This window comes from Lissotriton vulgaris, unplaced genomic scaffold, assembly GCF_964263255.1.
Source record: "Lissotriton vulgaris unplaced genomic scaffold, aLisVul1.2 SCAFFOLD_220, whole genome shotgun sequence".
Taxonomy (NCBI): domain Eukaryota; kingdom Metazoa; phylum Chordata; class Amphibia; order Caudata; family Salamandridae; genus Lissotriton; species Lissotriton vulgaris.
In genome coordinates, this window is record NW_028248788.1 from 617,345 (window position 1) to 638,064 (window position 20,720).

A 20,720-nucleotide genomic window follows, 5' to 3' on the forward strand; every position below is an offset into this window, starting at 1 on the left:
TACTGTGTTAGCAAGTTCTGGTCTCCACAGCTTTCAGGTCTTATGGAAAACCAGCCCTTTCTTTCCTAAAACCAATCCCACTCTCGTAGTTGCTACGTATAATCTCATAAAATTAGACAACCGCAAAGGCCTATAAATGGGTCTCCCTGCTTACTGACAATCTTATGAGGGGAAAAAGAACTCTTTAGCTAAAACAGCCTGGAAAGAACGACAAAATGGGAAGAATTAAACCAGCCCGTGGTCAAACATAGCACAAGTGAATCTATGACTAACCGATTTACACTGTTCATACATATCGCACTTTTTAGCTCCCCCAGGAAACCTGTATTATCTTGAACATCACTTGTTTTTCCTACAAGTCCATCAACAAAGCTCCTGCATACCTGTCCCAGAAATTAACCACCTCTGGAGGACAGGGCTGAGCTGGGAAAGGGAGAGACTAAAGGTTGAAGATATGCAGAACGGAAGAGACAAAAAAGCGGACTTCTCCATCTATGCAGTCACAAATAGAACACGGACCGCCCCTTCCTCCTGCAATCAATAAAGAAAATGAAGTCCCATGTCTTTAAGGAGCTACGTTCCAACAAAACAAGAGCATTACGTTAACCTGCCTAATGTAAACGATCGTGAACCGTATGACTGGGCTCAGGGCTGCTGTACAGCACTGTTAGCCTATTGTAAATCAATGTGAACCGTATGACTGGGCTCAGGGCTGCTGTACAGCACTGTTAGCCTATTGTAAATCAATGTGAGCCATATGACTGGGCTCAGGGATGCTGTACAGTCAAGTCAGTCAAGTCAGAGAATTTATATAGCGCACTACATACCCAGAGGGTCTCAAGGCGCTAAGGAAGGGGAGGAGGATTATTTGTCAAATATCCACGTTTTAAGTTGCTTTCTGAATGCTAGGTGGTTCTGGGTGAGGCGAAGGTAGGTAGGGAGTGAGTTCCATGTTTTAGCAGCCAGGTATGAGAAGGATCTGCCTCCCATGGTGGTCTTGTTGATGCGAGGTATGGTGGCGAGGGCTTGGTTGGAGGATCGAAGCTGGCGGGAGGGGGTGTAGAAGGACAGTCTTGAGTTGAGGCATTCTGGTCCGATGTCGTAGAGTGATTTGTGTGCGTGGGTTAGCAGTCGGAAAGTGATTCTCTTATTGACGCGTAGCCAGTGGAGGTCTTTCAGGTGACCAGAGATGTGTTCGTTGAGCGGGATGTCTAGTATGATTCTGGCTGAAGCGTTTTGGATTCGTTGGAGTTTCTTCTGGAGTTTAGCGGTAGTACCTGCGTAGAGGGTGTTTCCGTAGTCCAGTCGGCTTGTTACCAGAGCATGGGTGACTGTTTTCCTGGTTTCGGTGGGGATCCAGCGAAATGTTTTTTTGAGCATGCGAAGAACTCTGTTGGCCTATTGTAAACGATCGTGAACTGTATGATTAGGCTCAGGGCTGCTGTACAGCACTGTTAGCCTATTGTAAACGATCGTGAACCGTATGACTGGGCTCAGGGATGCTGTACAGCACTCTGTTGGCCTATTGTAAATCAATGTGAACCGTATGACTGGGCTCAGGGCTGCTGTACAGCACTCTGTTGGCCGATTGTAAACTATCATGAACCGTATGACTGAGCTCACGGCTGCTGTACAGCACTCTGTTGGCCTATTGCAAATCAATGTGAACCGTATGACTGGGCTCAGGGCTGCTGTACAGCACTATGTTGGCCTACTGTAAATCAATGTGAACCGTATGACTGGGCTCAGGGCTGCTGTACAGCACTATGTTGGCCTATTGAAAACGATCGTGAACCGTATGACTGGGCTCAGGGATGCTGTACAGCACTATGTTGGCCTACTGTAAACGATCGTGAACCGTATGACTGGGCTCAGGGCTGCTGTACAGCACTCTGTTGGCCTATTGTAAATCAATGTGAACCGTATGACTGGGCTCAGGGCTGCTGTACAGCACTCTGTTGGCCGATTGTAACTCAATGTGAACCAAATGACTGGGCACAGGGATGCTGTACAGCACTCTGTTGGCCTATTGTAAACGATCGTGAACCGTATGACTGGGCTCAGGGCTGCTGTACAGCACTCTGTTGGCCTATTGTAAACGATCGTGAACTGTATGATTAGGCTCAGGGCTGCTGTACAGCACTGTTAGCCTATTGTAAACGATCGTGAACCGTATGACTGGGCTCAGGGATGCTGTACAGCACTCTGTTGGCCTATTGTAAATCAATGTGAACCGTATGACTGGGCTCAGGGCTGCTGTACAGCACTCTGTTGGCCGATTGTAAACGATCGTGACCCGTATGACTGGGCTCAAGGCTGCTGTACTGCACTCTGTTGGGCTATTGTAAATCAATGTGAACCGTATGACTGGGCTCAGGGCTGCTGTACAGCACTCTGTTGGCCGATTGTAAACTTTCATGAACCGTATGACTGAGCTCACGGCTGCTGTACAGCACTCTGTTGGCCTACTGTAAATCAATGTGAACCGTATGACTGGGCTCAGGGCTGCTGTACAGCACTCTGTTGGCCTATTGCAAACGACCGTGAACCGTATGACTGGGCTCAGGGCTGCTGTACAGCACTATGTTGGCCTATTGAAAACGATCGTGAACCGTATGACTGGGCTCAGGGATGCTGTACAGCACTATGTTGGCCTACTGTAAACGATCGTGAACCGTATGACTGGGCTCAGGGCTGCTGTACAGCACTCTGTTGGCCTATTGTAAATCAATGTGAACCGTATGACTGGGCTCAGGGCTGCTGTACAGCACTCTGTTGGCCGATTGTAACTCAATGTGAACCATATGACTGGGCACAGGGATGCTGTACAGCACTCTGTTGGCCTATTGTAAACGATCGTGAACCGTATGACTGGGCTCAGGGCTGCTGTACAGCACTCTGTTGGCCTATTGTAAATCAATGTGAACCGTATGACTGGGCTCAGGGCTGCTGTACAGCACTCTGTTAGCCGATTGTAACTCAATGTGAACCATATGACTGGGCACAGGGATACTGTACAGCACTCTGTTGGGCTATTGTAAACGATTGTGAACCGTATGACTGGGCTCAGGGCTCCTGTATAGCACTCTGTTGGCCTATTGTAAACGATCGTGAACCGTATGACTGGGCTCAGGGCTGCTGTACAGCAATCTGTTGGCCTATTGTAACTCAATGTGAACCATATGACTGGGCTCAGGGATGCTGTACAGTACTCAGTTGGCCTATTGTAAATCAATGTGAACCGTATGACTGGGCTCAGGGATGCTGTACAGCACTCTGTTGGCCTATTGTAAATCAATGTGAACCGTATGACTGTGCTCAGGGCTGCTGTACAGCACTCTGTTGGCCTTTTGTAAACTATCGTGAACCGTATGTCTGTACAGCACTCTGTTGCTCTTCACCAAAGGTTCTGCTATAGAAGCACTAATGCAGGCATATTAACAGGCAAGTCACTGAAAGGTTTCCTAAGTAAGACAGGTTGGGTAGGTTAAGATCCACACTGTAAGGTGTTCCAGGGATGACTGGCAAGAAACTTTTGAGGGGAACGGAAGATGGAGTGGGGTTATGATTTTTCAGACACAAGGGAAGAGAGCTTGCACACATTACAAATGTATCAAACAAAGTTAGTGCCCCCCACCCATCAATAAGAGGGGGAAGAGGAGAATAAAAATATCACTATACAAAAGACACACCGCAACACTCCGAAAATGGAAATGTGGTTAAAAATGTATTTAATCCGATGAAGCCTTTAAATACCTGGGCATATATGTGACATCTGACTCCACTGAGTTTTATACAAAGAATTTGAAGCCCCAATTAGACCGATTTAAATGTGATGTGTTAATGTGGCGTAATTTCCCCCTCACCCTTCTGGGGAGGGCGGCATTTTATAAAATGATGGCGCTTCCGCGTTTTCTCTATGTCCTCGAAAACACACAGTTCTTAGTCCCACATGCTTACTTCAAGGCCATATCGACGGAAGTTTCCGGTTTATTGTGGGGGAATAAACCGGCGCGGATTGCACAGGACAAACTGGTGCGCAGCTGGTACGATGGAGGGATAGCACTACCGAATGTTCAGCTGTACTACTGGGCGGAGCATCTTAAAATAATTAACTATTGGTTGCACAACTCGCAAGACGAGTCAGCTTATCACGCAGACAGACAAAGCTTGGAGGAGAAGGGACTGATGGCAAATCTATACGGGAGTCGTAGGCCTCCGGGACTGCTTGGCCCTACCGCACACACAATACATATTTGGTATTAGGCGCAAGCCCGATTGCGATGTATGGGGAAAACCATACAAATTAGACCACTTTGGGACTCCCAACAACTGGGCTGCCTCCGCAGAAGTAAAGGATTCCAAAACTGGGACAACATTGGGCTTTCTGCGGTAGGGGACCTATGGAAAAAGGGGACGTGGTCGATTTTGTACATCTACAAACAATACGGCATGGCCCAGATGGAGAAATTTAGATATTTCCAAATCTGACATGCACTCCAGGCAGCCATACCATTGGGCACTTTCCTACAGGAGGCCACCCCATTGGTGGATAGACTTCTGACAGAACACATGGCAAATAGGGCGACGTCCTTGACGTACCGTAAGCTAATCAACAACCTGCCAGACCCAACATCCAGACTGAGACGGGCCTGGTACCGGGAGGTGGGAGACTTTGAAGACTCGGAGTGGCAGGAAGCTCTGTCCTCACCGTGTGAGACGGCAATACCATCCAGGCTTCGACTGGTCCAACTCAAAGTGTTACATCGTACATATTACACTAGGACAACACTCCATGCAATGGGAGCGGCAACGCACAAATACTGCCTGCGCAGCCGTGGGGAGAAAGGCACGTTTTATCATACCATTTGGGACTGTTTCTGTGTTCAGGCATACTGGGCCAACATAATGCAAACTATTTCCCAGGCCCTAGAAATCTTGGTCCTACCGGAGCCGAGGCTATGTTTGTTAAATGCAAGGGAACCAAATGATCTCAATAATCGAGAACAAGATTGGGCCATGCTTGGTATGATGATGGCGAAATATTGCTATGTTATGGGGGTCAGACGCACTGCCTACGCTCCAAAAATAGAGTAAGGATATGGATGAAGAGATGGAGGCGGAAAAGGCAGTTTTTGTACATCGCGGTTGTCCTCAAAAGTGGGGAAAAGTATGGGGGGCATGGAATAAGTTTAGGGGGAACATCTGTGACTCGCCAGAAATTGACACAGATGATGTCTCATTGTAATAGAGTTGTTGTGTCCTGGGGCGGGAGGACGGGGTTGTAGATATGGGACTGTTGATATGACAAATGTAAGTGTAAACATATCTTGTTACACTAAAATTCGGATGCAAATGCAGACTATGACTTTTGATGTATGTATGCCTGCCTTGATTTCTAAATTAATAAAAACTTTTAAAAAAGCAGGGGTGATATTTAAGTCCATCTCAGAAGTGGAGATAAAGAATAAATTAATGCTACGTTTTGGCAGGGAAACAGGGTAAACTATGATGACTGTGGGTTCCAAGACCCACATCTCTAGACATTGTACTGAAACAAATGTATTACATGTGATGAAAAACACGTTCCTGTCAGTATATACGAATTAGAAATCCCCAAGACAGCATTCGAGAAGGGGGCTCCACCACAAAGGGCATTTAACTTTAGCCGCTTCCTGCATTTCCACTCCGCATTTCTACCACTGCACGGCCCCACAGCGGGGCGAAATCGAGATGTCATTTTAAGTTCTGGGTTTTGCGTTGTTCAGCGCCCATATGGCCAGCTGACCTTTCATTTGGCCGTGGTTCATACAAGAGTACATCATCTTGGCTGTGTCCAGCAAGGTCCAGGGTACTGTTTAGAAACAAATTATAATGGGTAGTGGCCAGCTAGCTGGTTATCAATTGCCGCTGAGAATTATTTAAATGTATGGATGTGTGTCTTGAGGACTTTAGAACTTTGTTGCTGTGGTGTTCGGCTGTGCACTTCTCAGCTTTGGTGGCTGTCCAGTCTGAAGATATCTTTGCTGCTCTCGTGGTTTTAATGCAGTGATATGAGTGTCTAGTTGCAGTGCCTTTCAATCTTCTATATGACTAAAGTACGGACTCGTGAGAGTAAATGGATGCGATGCTTAACTAGAGGCTTGGAGCCGTGTTGTGTGCATGATGGCACCTGGGGTGTGCCCAATCTGCACGACTGCTATAGGGTGATGCAAGACTAGGACTGGAAGTGGGTCTGCCTTGGGCCAAAAACACTTATCCAACTATGTGGCTTGGAGCCGGGGACTGCGCATCCATGGCAGCAGCTGTGAATCTGCCTGAAAACGGGCACCAAAGACCGTAGATGCTCCACGGAAATGCACATATTCGTTTTGTGTTTTGTTAGGCTGTCTTGTGGAGCGCGCAGCTGCCCCAGCAGAGGGACGCCCCGGCGCTGAAAGCGGTAGTGGCAGCTAACAGCAAGGAGCCCAAACCTGGCAGGAGGAAGAAAGAAGACCAGTGGGCACTACAGAGCCAAAGAGACAGAAAAAAAGGACTTGGACTACAGAGAACCTAAAGAGGGAAAAAGGTGTGTCTTCAGTGCTTTCCGAAATGCCAGGTAGTTATCCATACTCCGGATATGAACAGGGAGGCCATTCCAAAGCTTGGCTACCAATGTGCAGAAGGAACGACCACCGGCGCGGACCCTCCTAACTCAGGGGACAATTACCAGGTGTTGACCTTCTGAGCGGAGATGACGAGTGGGGGTGTAGACGGAAAGCAAGCCCGCTAGTATGCCAGGGGAAGGGAAATTCAAGATCCTGAACGCAAAAGAGAGAGACTTGAACTCCACTCGTCTCGCCACTGGAAGCCAGTGTAACCGGCAGATGGCACTGGAAGTGTGGCAGCATCTAGGCATGCCAAGAGGTATTCTGGTGGCTACATTTTAGACTCCCTGCAGTCTCGAAATGTCCATCTTGTTGGCCCCCCAAGTACAGTGAGCTGGCATTATCCAGTATCGACAATACTGATGCCTGGACAATCATCTGACGGATGCAAGGGACGAAAAAGCCCGCGCAGAATGCCGAAGCATGCTGCTGCCCCCTTCTGAGTTTGGGTTTGAAAAATAAGCAGTGAATCGACCCAGACACCGAGGATTTTCACCACCTGTTTGAGCCTGGGTGCAGGGCCCAGGGCAGTAGGCCACCACAGTTCACTCCACAGCTCACTGTTTCCCTACCAGCAAGACCCCAGACTTGCTGGCATTGAGTTGGAGACAGTTGGCTGACATCCACACTGCAGCGCCTGCAAGACCGCTTCAAAACTTAGCAGCATAATTCAAACAGCCATTGGAGAGGGTGACTAGTAATTGTGTGTCTTCAGCATATGACACAATAGTCAGCGCCCTCCTCGTGGCAACCGCCGCTAGGGGCTGAACATACAAGTTAAAAAGCGTTGCACTTAACGCAGAGCCCTGCAGCACTCCCTGTTTGATGGAGTACACCCTGGATGTGAAAGGGGGGGCCCGACATCTGAAAGGACCTGTCTGAAAAAAAGAGATGAACCAATCTAAGGCATGGCCCACGATGCGAGTCTCCTTCAGCCTCCATTTCAGAATCTGATGAGGGACTGTATCAAATGCGGCACTGAGGTCCAATAGGATCAGAGCCGAAGTACGTCCCTCATCCAGTGCAGTTCTCAGGTGTTCAGTCACAGCTAGGAGGGCAGACTCTGTGTTGAGAACTGAGTGAAAACGGCACCGGGAGGAGTACAGTATGTTATTCTCCTCCATTTAAAGAAATGGATTGATGCAAGCATCTTTTTCCTTTGCAAGATCACAGTGCTCTCCGCAGAGGCAAGTTGTGGTTTCTTACAGCTGATGAGGAGCCCTCGTGAGAAAAATCCAAGTGACTTATGAGTCACGAGATCACATGAACAATATTAGAAAGAGGAAGGACTTCAGCCACTGCAACCACAGTTTGTTCCAATTTGTAACTTTACCTCTTACTTATGGGGAAAGATAGTTCATGGATATTTCCCTCAACTTTTTATCTTTTAGAAGACAAACACATAACTCACAAGAGAGTTAATGGCATTTCCGTCAGGAGATTTGGAAATTTTGATAATAAACTAAAAAACTGTAATAAACTTATTGGTGAACTAAATGGGGGAAGTTACAGACTGCATCCAGCACTGATCGGTTGGCAGAGATTGCATAAATCTTAACTGAAAAAAACAGGACTCATTTAACCTCCAAAAGAGAAAATGGCTACCTAAAGTACAGCATACACGGTATACTATTCAGGTAATTATAACTACAGTTCCTACAAGGAGGATCTACCAGGCAATGCCTGCATCTCATTGACTGCTAGTTGCTTTTCATTTTATACGTCACACTTTTTGCATACTAAAAGATAATGCTGGTGCATCAATGTTTAAATAGTCTTGCAGGTAAGGGGATATTTTAGTATTGTTTCCTCCTTACTGTCGAGGAAGCCAACTGGCAACCTAGTTAGCAGTTACCTCCTGGCAGCTTCCAGAGGTTCCTCTGCCAGAAACTCTCTGTACCCCGCAAGTTAACCTGATATCCAGAGGAAATAGTAAGTGGTGTACCTGCTGCAAATCTTCACTCCAGTGCCAGCTGGGTTTGCAGCTTTTGGATCCCTTCAGCCAGTGACCTCTCCGGGAGGTGATTGTTGTGGGTTTAGAGGGATGTGGTACATGTATGCCTGCACCACGCTTACCCAGTAGTAGGCGAACAGATCCTCATTCGTTTCTCATAGCAGGCAGTGGATTCACGCAGAGTTCCTGTACTCTGGAGTTAGCTTTTGCCTTGTGCCTACACTTGGTCTGTTCACAGCTTCCCTAGAAATCCTTCATATTTGTGCATGCCCATCTCAAGCACATGAAAGTAGCATCCTGTAGTCTACATTTCTGGCAAAGTAATAATATGTTAGTAAAAATTTCAGAAAGAGTTGCTGGTGTCAGAAAGGCCTTGCAAAGGATGTGGAATTGGACTCCATAAAATCACCCATTAGTTGAGAATTTTTAGGTCTGCTATTAGCCAATACTTACCGATAAGCTTACTTCTAGTGGCGTTCTCCACTTTCTAATACCACTCACATTATATAGTTACCTTTGAATGACATTAAACATTCACATTTTAGAGTAACACTCCTGACATCCCGAGACGTGTCTCTGCCCTCTACACACAAATATCACTGTTCCACATATAAGGTGTTTGATTTTAATTGAACAGTTTAATTTGAATATGTGCGTCACATTGCAGAGACTGAATTGGTTAGAATTTCTATTAATTGCTAAAATACCAAAATAAAAAACTGTGCTCCTGACTGTACCACTGGGAGCAATGACCATGTCCAACATACATCATCAAATCAAAACAGAGAGAGAGGACTAGATAAGCTAGTCCGGATCCCCTAGGTTATATGTAGATCATCAAGGAGGACTAGCTAGGTTGTGAAAGGAGACTCAATGGGTACGTATGTGGGCAAAACCATTTGGTTTGGACATGAAGCCCTCACCCACCAACCTAGTTGGTGGCATGCTTCATCATCGGGCCCACTACAGTGACACCGAATGTGTCCCGGGTGTGCTTCGACTCCAGATTACGGAGGAGCTGGTATACTTGCTGAGTGTGCAGTGTTGGTGAGTGTGAATGGTGATAGTTAGGAGCTATACAGTGGGTCCCAGTACCAGAGGGTAAATGGATAAATTTTAATCACTGGGCCTCTGTTAGCATTTAAAAAGGCAAACGGACGCGCTGGAGTAAATTATGACCTCCTTTGTCCTGTGTGGTCTACATGTTTCAGCCAGGCCTTTTCTTTACAACTGGCTTTCCTCAGGACCAACGAGTATGTGATGGTGCAAATAAATATTTTAATTTTTATGTGGTTGTGATGTTGTTTAAAAGTGTCGCACTCGCTAAGGTGCGTTACGTGTTAGAGGGGGATTCCCTTTGCTTTACTGTACACATAACAAATGACACAGACAGACGTACAGGGTAGAGTCAGTTAGCATGATAAGTTTAGGAACACAACGTATTGCCGGCTGCTAAGGTGTGTGAACGACCTAGAACCGACAGATAAACGTGGGCATGCTAATTGCATGAGTGGTGTGTTTTTTAAGCGTAAAACTGATGTGTGGGTGGTGGGCTAAACAGCGGGGTAAGTGCAGGGTGAGGTACAGGTAAGTATAATATGTTTTCCTCACACTTGCTGTTTGCTGTTAAAGCTTCCTTGGGTCACCTGGCAGGGAGAAAAGACCCTAGATTTTGTTGAGAAAGGCAGAGTTTAGCGCCAAACCTGTGGGGAGGAAAAGGCTGCTGCTTACCTAAATCATAGTGGTAGGTCAGCGTTTTACTCACGGTATTGCCGATCTGCGTGCTCCTTAGACCTGTTCTCCTGCTGCGGTGTCCCGGGTAAATGAATGGGGCCGCTGGTCGGGTTTAAGTAGCCCTCTAGCTCCAGGTGCTGTGAACATACGACACCGTGAGCATCGAGGTCTGTGCTCTTGACTGTATCACTGAGAGCGATGACCATGTCCAACATACGACACTGTGAGGATCGAGGTCTGTGCTCTTGACTGTACCACTGAGAGCGATGAGCATGTCCAACATACGACACTGTGAGCATCGAGGTCTGTGCTCTTGCCTGTATCACTGAGAGCGATGAGCATGTCCAACATACGACACTGTGAGGATCGAGGTCTGTGCTCTTGACTGTATCACTGAGAGCGATGAGCATGTCCAACATACGACACTGTGAGCATCGAGGTCTGTGCTCTTGACTGTATCACTGAGAGCGATGAGCATGTCCAACATACGACACTGTGAGGATCGAGGTCTGTGCTCCTGACTGTATCACAGAGCGATGATCATGTCCAACATACGACACTGTGAGGATTCAGGTTTGTGCTCTTGACTGTATCACTGAGAGCGATGAGCATGTCCAGCATACGACACTGTGAGGATCGAGGTCTGTGCTCTTGACTGTATCATTGAGAGAGATGAGCATGTCCAACATACGACACTGTGAGGATCGAGGTCTGTGCTCTTGACTGTATCACTGTGAGCGATGAGCATGTCCAACACACGACACTGTGAGGATCGAGGTCTGTGCTCTTGACTGTATCAGTGAGAGCAATGACCATGTCCAGCATACGACACCGTGAGCATCGAGGTCTGTGCTCTTGACTGTATCACTGAGAGCGATGAGCATGTCCAGCATACGACACTGTGAGGATCGAGGTCTGTGCTCTTGACTGTATCACTGAGAGCGATGAGCATGTCCAACATACGACACTGTGAGGATTCAGGTTTGTGCTCTTGACTGTATCACTGAGAGCGATGAGCATGTCCAGCATACGACACTGTGAGGATCGAGGTCTGTGCTCTTGTCTGTACCACTGAGAGCAATGACCATTTCCAGCATACGACACTGTGAGCATCGAGGTCTGTGCTCTTGACTGTATCACTGTGAGCAATGAGCATGTCCAACATATGACACCGTGAGCATCGAGGTCTGTGCTCTTGACTGTATCAGTAAGAGCGATGAAAATGTCCAGCATACAACACTGTGAGCATCGAGGTCTGTGCTCTTGACTGTACCACTGAGAGCGATGAGCATGTCCAACATACGACACTGTGAGGATCGAGGTTTGTGCTCTTGACTGTATCAGTGAGAGCAATGAACATGTCCATCATAAGACACAGCGAGCATCGAGGTCTGTGCTCTTGACTATCACTGAGAGCGATAAGCATGTTCCTCATAAGACCCCGGCTCCCCATGCTCCCTGCTGTCCTGGTATCGTAGCGCTTTGCTGCTCATTGCTGGCAATACCTGATTTGCTCTGCTCTCACTGCTTTTAATTATAATAGTGCTGATTAATAGCGTAGCGCTATATTTGCATAGCCCACATAGCGTGTATTTCCATTTGTGCCTGCTTGAACTCGTAGCGCTTTAGTGCCTCAACTTCCACCTGGAAAAGAACAACGACAGCAACACCACCACCCTTCTGGACAACCTCGTCAATCTCGGACTCAAACAACTTGTAGACACCCCCACCCACTATGCCGGACACACGCTCGACCCAATCTTCTCCTTCAGCAAGCACATCTCCTTCAATCACGCCACAGGACTCCATTGGACGGACCACAGCTGCGTTCACTTCAACTACAAAAAGACCACGACCCACAACCAATTCCCCGCAGAAACTGGAACAAAATTACCACCGACCAGCTCTTCTCATCCTTTCACCAAAACCCTCCTGCCAAATCATTGGACCTAAACCAAGCAGCCATCAACCTCCCACAATGGATGACAGCGCTGACGAATCAGCACCCTTGAAAAACCATCACATCAAGCAAGGTAGCAAAAAAGCCCCCTGGTTCACGGATGACCTTAAGAAATCCAAGAAGTTCTGTCGCCGCCTCGAGAAAGCCTGGAGAAAAAACCCAACCACTGACAACCTGGCCACCTTCAAGAACGCCACTCGCAAACACCACCAACTGATCCGATCCACCAAAAAATCAGCATTCAAGGATCGATTCGACAACAACACCCACAACAGCAAGGAGCTATTCAACATCGTCAAAGAATTTACCAACCCCACCGCAGCCTCAAACGACATCACCCCCTCCCAAGACCTCTGCGATTCTCTAGCCTCGTTCTTCCACAACAAAATCTCTGACATACATAAAAGCTTTGGCGACCAGTCCACCCCACCCACCTCCGAACCAAAACCCCCCTCCAACAACCTTTGCGCCTGGAACCCAATAACCACGGAAGACACCATCCACTTGATGAACTCCATCCACTCAGGATCGCCAACCGACCCATGTCCCCACCACATTTTCAACAAAGCAGACTCCATTGTCGCACCAAATCTCCGCGATGTCATCAACTGCTCCCTCAACTCCGCTACCTTCCCGGAAAGCTGGAAACATGCCGAACTCAGCGCCCTCCTGAAGAAACCCACAGCAGACCCCACTGAACTTATGAACTACCGCCCCATTTCGCTCCTCCCATTCCCTGCCAAAGTCATTGAGAAAACCGCCAACAGTCAGCTCGCCGCCTTCCTCGAATCCAACGGCTCCCTCGACCCTTCACAGTCCGGCTTCTGAGCCAAACACAGCACCGAGACCGCCCTCATCGCAGCAACAGACGACATTCGAACTCTACTGGACAACGGAGAAACAGCGGCCCTCATCCTACTTGACCTCTCCGCAGCCTTCGACACAGTCTGTCATAGCACCCTTATACAACGCCTCAGCAACGTCGGAATACAAGGAAAAGCATTGAACTGGATCATCTCATTCCTCGCCGGAAGAACCCAGAGAGTCCGCCTCCCCCCTTTCAAATCGGAAGCCACTGAAGTCATCTGCGGCGTTCCACACGGATCATCACTCAGTCCCACCCTCTTCAACGTATACATGAGCCCCCTCGCATCCATCGCGCGCCAACACAACCTCAACATCATCTCCTACGCAGACAACACCCAGCTGATCCTCTCCCTCACCAAAGACCCAAACACCGCCAAAACCAAGCTACACGATGGGATGAAAGAAGTGGCCGAGTGGATGAAGAACAGCCGGTTAAAACTGAACTTGGACAAAACGGAAGTCCTCATCTTAGGATCATCCCCCTCCGCTTGGGACGACTCATGGTGGCCACCGGCCCTGGGAAACGCACCCAAACCAACGGACCACGCACGTAACCTGGGCTTCATCCTGGACTCCTCCCTCTCGATGACCAGACAAGTCAACGCTGTCTCATCATCTTGCTTCAACATCTTACGTATGCTCAAAAAAATCTTCTGCTGGATCCCCACCGAAACAAGAAAGACGGTCACCCATGCACTGGTCACAAGCAGACTGGACTAAGGAAACACCCTTTACGCCGGAACCACAGCCAAACTACAGAAAAAACTCCAACGCATCCAGAACGCCTCAGCCTGACTCATCCTAGACATCCCCCGCCAAGCTCACATTTCCGGTCACCTGAAAGACCTCCACTGGCTGCCCGTCAACAAGAGAATAACGTTCCGTCTCCTCACCCACGCACACAAAGCCCTTTACGACCTAGGACCCGAATACCTCAACATGTGCCTGACCTTTTACACCCCCACCCGCCAACTACGATCGTCCAATCAAGCCCTCGCCGCGATTCCACGCATCCAAAGATCCACCATGGGGGGGGAAGATCCTTCTCCTACTTAGCGGCCAAGACCTGGAATTCTCTCCCCACCCACCACCGCCTTACACAGAACCACCTCTCCTTCAGAAAACAACTAAAAACTTGGATATTCGATAAGTAACGTACCCCCCCTCCCTCAAGCGCCTTGAGACCCTCTGGGTGAGTAGTGCGCTATACAAATCTTAACTTGACATGACTTGACTGTATCACTGAGAGCGATGACCATGTCCAACATACAACACCGTGAGCATTGAGGTCTGTGCTCTTGACTGTATCACTGAGAGCGATGACCATGTCCAACATACAACACCGTGAGCATCGAGGTCTGTGCTCTTGACTGTACCACTGAGAGCGATGAGCATGTCCATCATATGACACAGTGAGCATCGAGGTCAGTGCTCTTGACTGTATTACTGTGAGCAATGAGCATGTCCAACATATAACACCGTGAGCATTGAGGTCTGTGCGGATGCCACAGATCAACATCAAAAACCGAAAGCTGTACTAGAATAGCGAAACAGGCACTCCTTTCACAGCAAGTAGATCAAACCCTGGGGCATCAGGGAAACCAATACTAGGCGAGATTCACCTCTGGAAAATACACTGCGCTCCTTCTACTTCTATCACACAGGTACACAAACCTCAGCCAAACGTGAATACTTCCCAGAACAGGTAAGTGCAACCACAAGCACTGCCTGCAGCCAAAGTAAGACGGGCTCCCCTCCCACACAAACACACTAAGCACCGGTGCTGGCCTAAAGCCAGCCGGCACGTACTGGGAAACAAAGGGAAAATGTGTCGCTGAGGTGGCTTTGTTGTGAAGGAGGGGGACAGACTCAGGCGCATGCGTCACAGCAGAGGCGGGCAGACGCACAAACAGCCGTCACCACAGAGGTGGACAGACTCACATGCAGCCGCCAACGCAGAGGCGGGACAGACTCACACGCAGCCGTCTCCACAGAGGCGGACAGAGTCACAAGCAGCCGTCACCGCAGAGGCTGGACACACTCACACGCAGCCGTCACCGCAGAGGGGGACAGACTCACACGCAGCCGTCACCGCAGAGGGGGACAGACTCACACGCAGCCGTCACCGCAGAGGGGGACAGACTCACACGCAGCCGTCACCGCAGAGGGGGACAGACTCACACGCAGCCGTCACCGCAGAGGGGGACAGACTCACACGCAGCCGTCACCGCAGAGGGGGACAGACTCACACGCAGCCTTCACCGCAGAGGGGGACAGACTCACACGCAGCCTTCACCGCAGAGGGGGACAGACTCACACGCAGCCTTCACCGCAGAGGGGGACAGACTCACACGCAGCCTTCACCGCAGAGGGGGACAGACACACACGCAGCCTTCACCACAGAGGGGGACAGACTCACACGCAGCCGTCACCGCAGAGGGGGACAGACTCACACGCAGCCTTCACCGTAGAGGGGGACAGACTCACACGCAGCCGTCACCGCAGAGGGGGACAGACTCACAAGCAGCCGTCACCGCAGAGGGGGACAGACTCACAAGGAGCCGTCACTGCTTGCAGACTCACAAGCAGCCGTCACCGCAGAGGGGGACAGACTCACAAGCAGCCGTCACCGCAGAGGGGGACAGACTCACAAGCAGCCGTCACCGCAGAGGGGGACAGACTGACACGCAGCCATCACCCCTTCCCCCTTCGCTCATAAACAGGTTACAGGTGGATTGGGAGTGAATATGGATGTAAAGTACTTGGTATGTAGCAGCAGTTGCCATCTTGTAAATGAAGAAATCCAGGTGTTTTGTACGCTAAATCAAGCTGGGGAAAGGACTGACACCAGGATACGGATGAAGATTCATTGAAATGTGGCAGAAGAAACAATAATATAAAGTGCAGCAGTGCTTAAATGTGTAGGCATATTAGGTAGGGTCGAGTGGGCAACGGTATCCAAGGCGAGTGACAGTAGTAGTGTGGGCGTGGCAAGCAAGCAGGAAGACAGGTGTGCCGTAATTCAAGAATGGTTCCGAGTGATCTTGGTGTAATGTACAGTACGGAAATCAGACATTAGAGAATCAACTACATGTGAAAATCTGGAAAAGCTAACGTTCAAGTGCTTCTTCCAAGAATGGCATTTGAAACTTCACGCGAGAGCAGTCAGGATCCTTCCTCGAGGACGGGCATGACGGACCCTCTGCGTTCTACAAAGGGTTAACGCAGCCGGTAGGATAGCATTGGTCTTTATTTGTGATTGATAAAACAATGTCCAAGTGGGAGCATAGAGGAAAGACGATGACGCATAAAGACTGGTAAAATGAGTGAGAAGGAGGCTGGACTTCAGGGCTCCAGATATGTGGAGCGACCCAAGGCTGGGTGAGGGTTCACACGGTGCTGGCCTGGAGCAACGAGGGGGTGTCACTGGAACATTGCAAGGCCTGGTGTGCAGCGCGAGATAAAGTCACAGTGACTCGGCCAATGACTGATCCGGACACAATGGATTATCTGTTTACCCCCTGCACCTCACCTGGAGGATCACAGCCACCCTGCCCCTCACCTGGAGGATCAGATCTCCCTGCACCTCACCTGGAGGATGACAGGTCCCCCATCCCTCCCCTCACCTGAGCACACAATAGAATGAGAGCCCCCTTCACCTCACCTGGAGGATCACAGCCCCCTGCACCACACCTGAAGGATCACAGCCCCCTGCGCCTCACTTGGAGGATCAGAGCCCCCCTGCACCTCACCTGGAGGATCACTACCCCCTGCACCTCACCGGGAGGATCACTACCCCCTGCACCTCACCTGGAGGATCACAGCCCTCTGCAACTCACCTGGAGGATCACAGCCCCCTGCACCTCGCCCGGAGGATCACAGCCCCCTGCACCTCGCCCGGAAGATCACAGCACCTGCACCTCGCCCGGAGGATCAGAGTCCACTGCACCTCACCTGAGCACAGCACACTGGAGAATCAAAGCCCACCTGCTCCTCACCTGGAGGATTAGAGCCCTCTGCTTTTCACCTGGAGGATCAGAGCACCCTGCACCTCACCTGAGCACAGCACACTGGAGAATCACAGCCCCCCTGCTCCTCACCTGGAGGATCAGAGTCCCCTGCACCTCACCTGGAGGATCACAGCCCCCCTGCACCTCACCTGGAGGATCACAGCCACCCTGCACCTCACCTGGAGGATCACAGCCACCCTGCACCTCACCTGGAGGATCAGAGCCCCCTGTACCTCACCTGGAGGATCAGAGCCCCCTGCGCCTAACCTGGAGAATCAGAGACCCCTGCACCTCATCTAGAGGAGCACAGCCCCCCTGCATCTCACCTGGAGGATTACTGCCTCCCTGCACCGCGCCTGGAGGATCAGAGCCCCCTGCACCTCACCAGAGCACAGCACACTGAAGAATCAAAACCCCCCTGCACCTCACCAGAGGATCAGAACCCCCTGCACCTCACCTGGAGGATCACAGCCACCTACCCCTCACCTGGAGGATTACAGCCACCCTACCCCTCACCTGAGAACACTGTAGAATGAGTGCCCCCTGCACCTCACCTGAGCACAGCACACTGGAGAATCACAGCCCCTTGCACCTCACCTGGAGGATCAGAGCCCCCACCAGCTCACCTGGAAGATCATAACCCCTGTAGCTCACAGCCCCCTGCACCTCACATGGAGGATAAGACCCCCTGCGCCTCACCTTGAGGATCACAGCCCTCCAATTCCATCCCTCACCTGAGCACACTGTAGAATGAGAGCCCCCTGCACCTCACCTGGGCACAGCACAATGGAGAATCACAGCCCCCCTACACCTCACATGGAGGATCAGAGCCCCCTGCACCTCAGCTGGAGGATAAGAGCCCCTGCACCCACCTGGAGGATCACAGCCCCCTGCACCTCACCTGGGGGGGGATCACAGCCACCCCGCCCCTCACCTGGGGGGGATCACAGCCCCCATCCCTCCCCTCACCTGAGCACACTGTAGAATGAGCGCACTCTGCACCTCACCTGAGCACAGCACACTGGAGAATCACAGCCCCCCTGCACGTCACCTGGAGGAAGAGGGCCCCCTGCACGTCACCTGGAGGATCAGAGCCCCCTCAGCCCCTCCCCGTGAGCTCCCGGTGAAGGGCAGTATCACCAGTCTGGCAGGGCCCCCTCTGCGTCCAAGAGGGTGACACTTCCCTTGCCGGTCCCTCCACCAACCCACCCGCACCTGCCCCGCAGCCCAGGGCCCCGCACTCACCGCTCGGCTCCCGACCTCCGCTCCGCTCCGTCCCTCTTCCGGGTGCGCCCTTCCCGGACCCTCCCAGCTCCTGCTTCCGGCCCCGCCCCCTAGAGCCGCACCACTTCCGGGGCCTGTCAGACGCCTCTGACGTCAGACTACGCTTGGGAGACCCGTAGTCCCTCCTTAGTGTTCACCCGGGCTGGCTCGTGAATAGAGAAGACGGACTACCGTACAAGTATGGCGGAAGCAGAGACGGTCTAACCCATTCCAATATGGCGGCAGGAAAAAGAGAGGAAGGACTATTTCATGAATGTTTATAGCGCGCGGACTTTACCCGAAGGTGTCATAGCGCTACAAGAGAACCAGTGACATCACAAGAGAGAACGGACAAGAATAAACAGGAGACCAGGAGAGGTGGGGTAAAACCAGAGACGGCAAGAACACAATATCAAACACAGCAATGAACGGTGGGGAATGAACAGCAAGATATTACAAATTTACAATGAAGAGCGAACTCCCTGGAGGGGTCTGAGAATGAGGGGGTTAGTTCTGAAAGTGTCTTTGGGAGAGAAGAGATTTGAGGTCCGCTTTGAAGAGCCGGATGGAGGTGGTGGCACGGAGCGAAGGAGGAAGCAGTCTTCCATCTCCTGTGGCAGTGGGTCAAGGTGATCCTCAAGGCTCTATACTTGCACCCACATTGTTCAATCTCTATTTGGAACCACTGGGAAATCTCCTAAGTAAATCCAGGATCCACTATCATCTCTATACAGATGACACTCAAATCTACCTCAAGGTTGCCTCCACTCACGATCTCTCCGTCCTAAGCTCAATCTAATCTCCCACAACAATTCCATTGCTAAGTCTGCTCGATACCAATTGCGCCTTCTTTGGGGAATTCATCACTTTTTCCCGGAGCAGGACCTTAAAACCCTGGTGCAATCGCTGGTCCTCTCCAGACTGGACTACTGCAATTCTCTTCTTACTGGCCTCCCCAAATCCCACTTGTCCCCCCTTAGATCTGTTTCCCATTCAGCAGCTCGTTTCGTTTATGGGGCCAAAAGAAGCGACCACATCACACCGATGTTATCCACCCTCCGCTGGCTTCCCATCAAGGATAGAGCTATCTACAAGACTGCCTGTATCACCCAGAAAGCCTTGCACTTTTCCTCTCCACGCTACCTGACGAACAAGCTGAAACTCTCTGGAGGCTCTAGACCTTCACGTAATGCGGAAAATCTACTGTTGAACCTCCCACTTTCAAGAAGGAAAGATCGATGGCCCAATCCTTTTCAGGCAACGCAGTGAGAATATGGAACTCACTTCCGCCTCAGCTCCGGACCACCACCTCTTCCCAGATCTTCAAAACGGACCTCAAAGTTCTCCTCCTCCAAAGACACCTCCTTAAGTAATTCACGCCCTCTCTAGTATCTGAAGGAAGACATCCCATCACTGAAAACTCTATTATCCATGACTATGGAAGTGCCTTCCCAGTGTGTTCGTGTGGTTGGAGTGTATGCCATTTATTGCAGTATTATCCTTGTTTCTGTGTTTGGTTCTCTTTTGTAACAAGCACACGCCACTTTTCTCTTGTAACACACTGTTTGCTACCTCTCACAATTTGTTTGCTTTTGATACTTGCACAAGTGCCACCATCGCCTACGTAATGTTTGTTCTTGTGCCTCTGTGTCTAGCATATTTTGCAGTATATTACCTCTAAATGTACTTTGTTTTCTCTTGTAACCTGCACACTTGTCACTCTTTCCTCCTGTATTGTACTGTTTGCTACCTCATGTATTTTGTTTGTTCACAATTGTCACTTTTACCTCATGTAACTTATTGTCTGCTTTTGTAATTTGTTCATTTGTAATTTTTCTGTTCCTATTGTGAAGCGCTCTGACGCCTTCGGGTAAAGTCTGCTCTATATTAAAAAGCATAAATAAAAGCGAGTTCCAGATTCTCACCGCATTGCCTGAGAACGATTACGCCATCGATTTTTCCCTTCTGAAGGAGGGGGGCTCAAGCAGAAACTTTTCCGCATTCCGAGAGGGCCTCAAACCTCCTTGACATTTTCAGTTTATTTGCCAGGTAATGAGGGGAGGACTGTACAAGGCTTTGTGTGTGATGCAGGCCATTTTGTAGATAGATCTTGCCTCGTTGGAAAGCCATCGGAGAGAGGACAGGATAGGAGTGACACAGTTGCTTCATTTAGACCCTGAAATGAACCGAGCTACTAAATGGGGGATGGATTTGAGAGGGGAGAGGTGGGATGTTGGTAGGCCCGTCAGAAGAGAATTGCAGTAATCCAGTATAGAGAGAACCAG

The 20,720-nt window shown here is 50.0% G+C and overlaps 1 protein-coding gene across 1 annotated transcript in view; it reads right to left on the bottom strand.

Annotated features, from left to right (window-relative positions):
* Nucleotides 1–18,528, bottom strand: part of LOC147663818 (rho-related GTP-binding protein RhoG-like) — a 35,955-nt gene extending 17,427 nt beyond the window's left edge. The window contains exon 1 of the transcript XR_015305217.1: nt 18,418–18,528. The gene's annotated coding sequence lies outside the window, so the exon portion shown is untranslated. The remainder of the gene's footprint in view (nt 1–18,417) is intronic.
* Between the last annotated feature and the right edge of the window lie 2,192 nt (nt 18,529–20,720).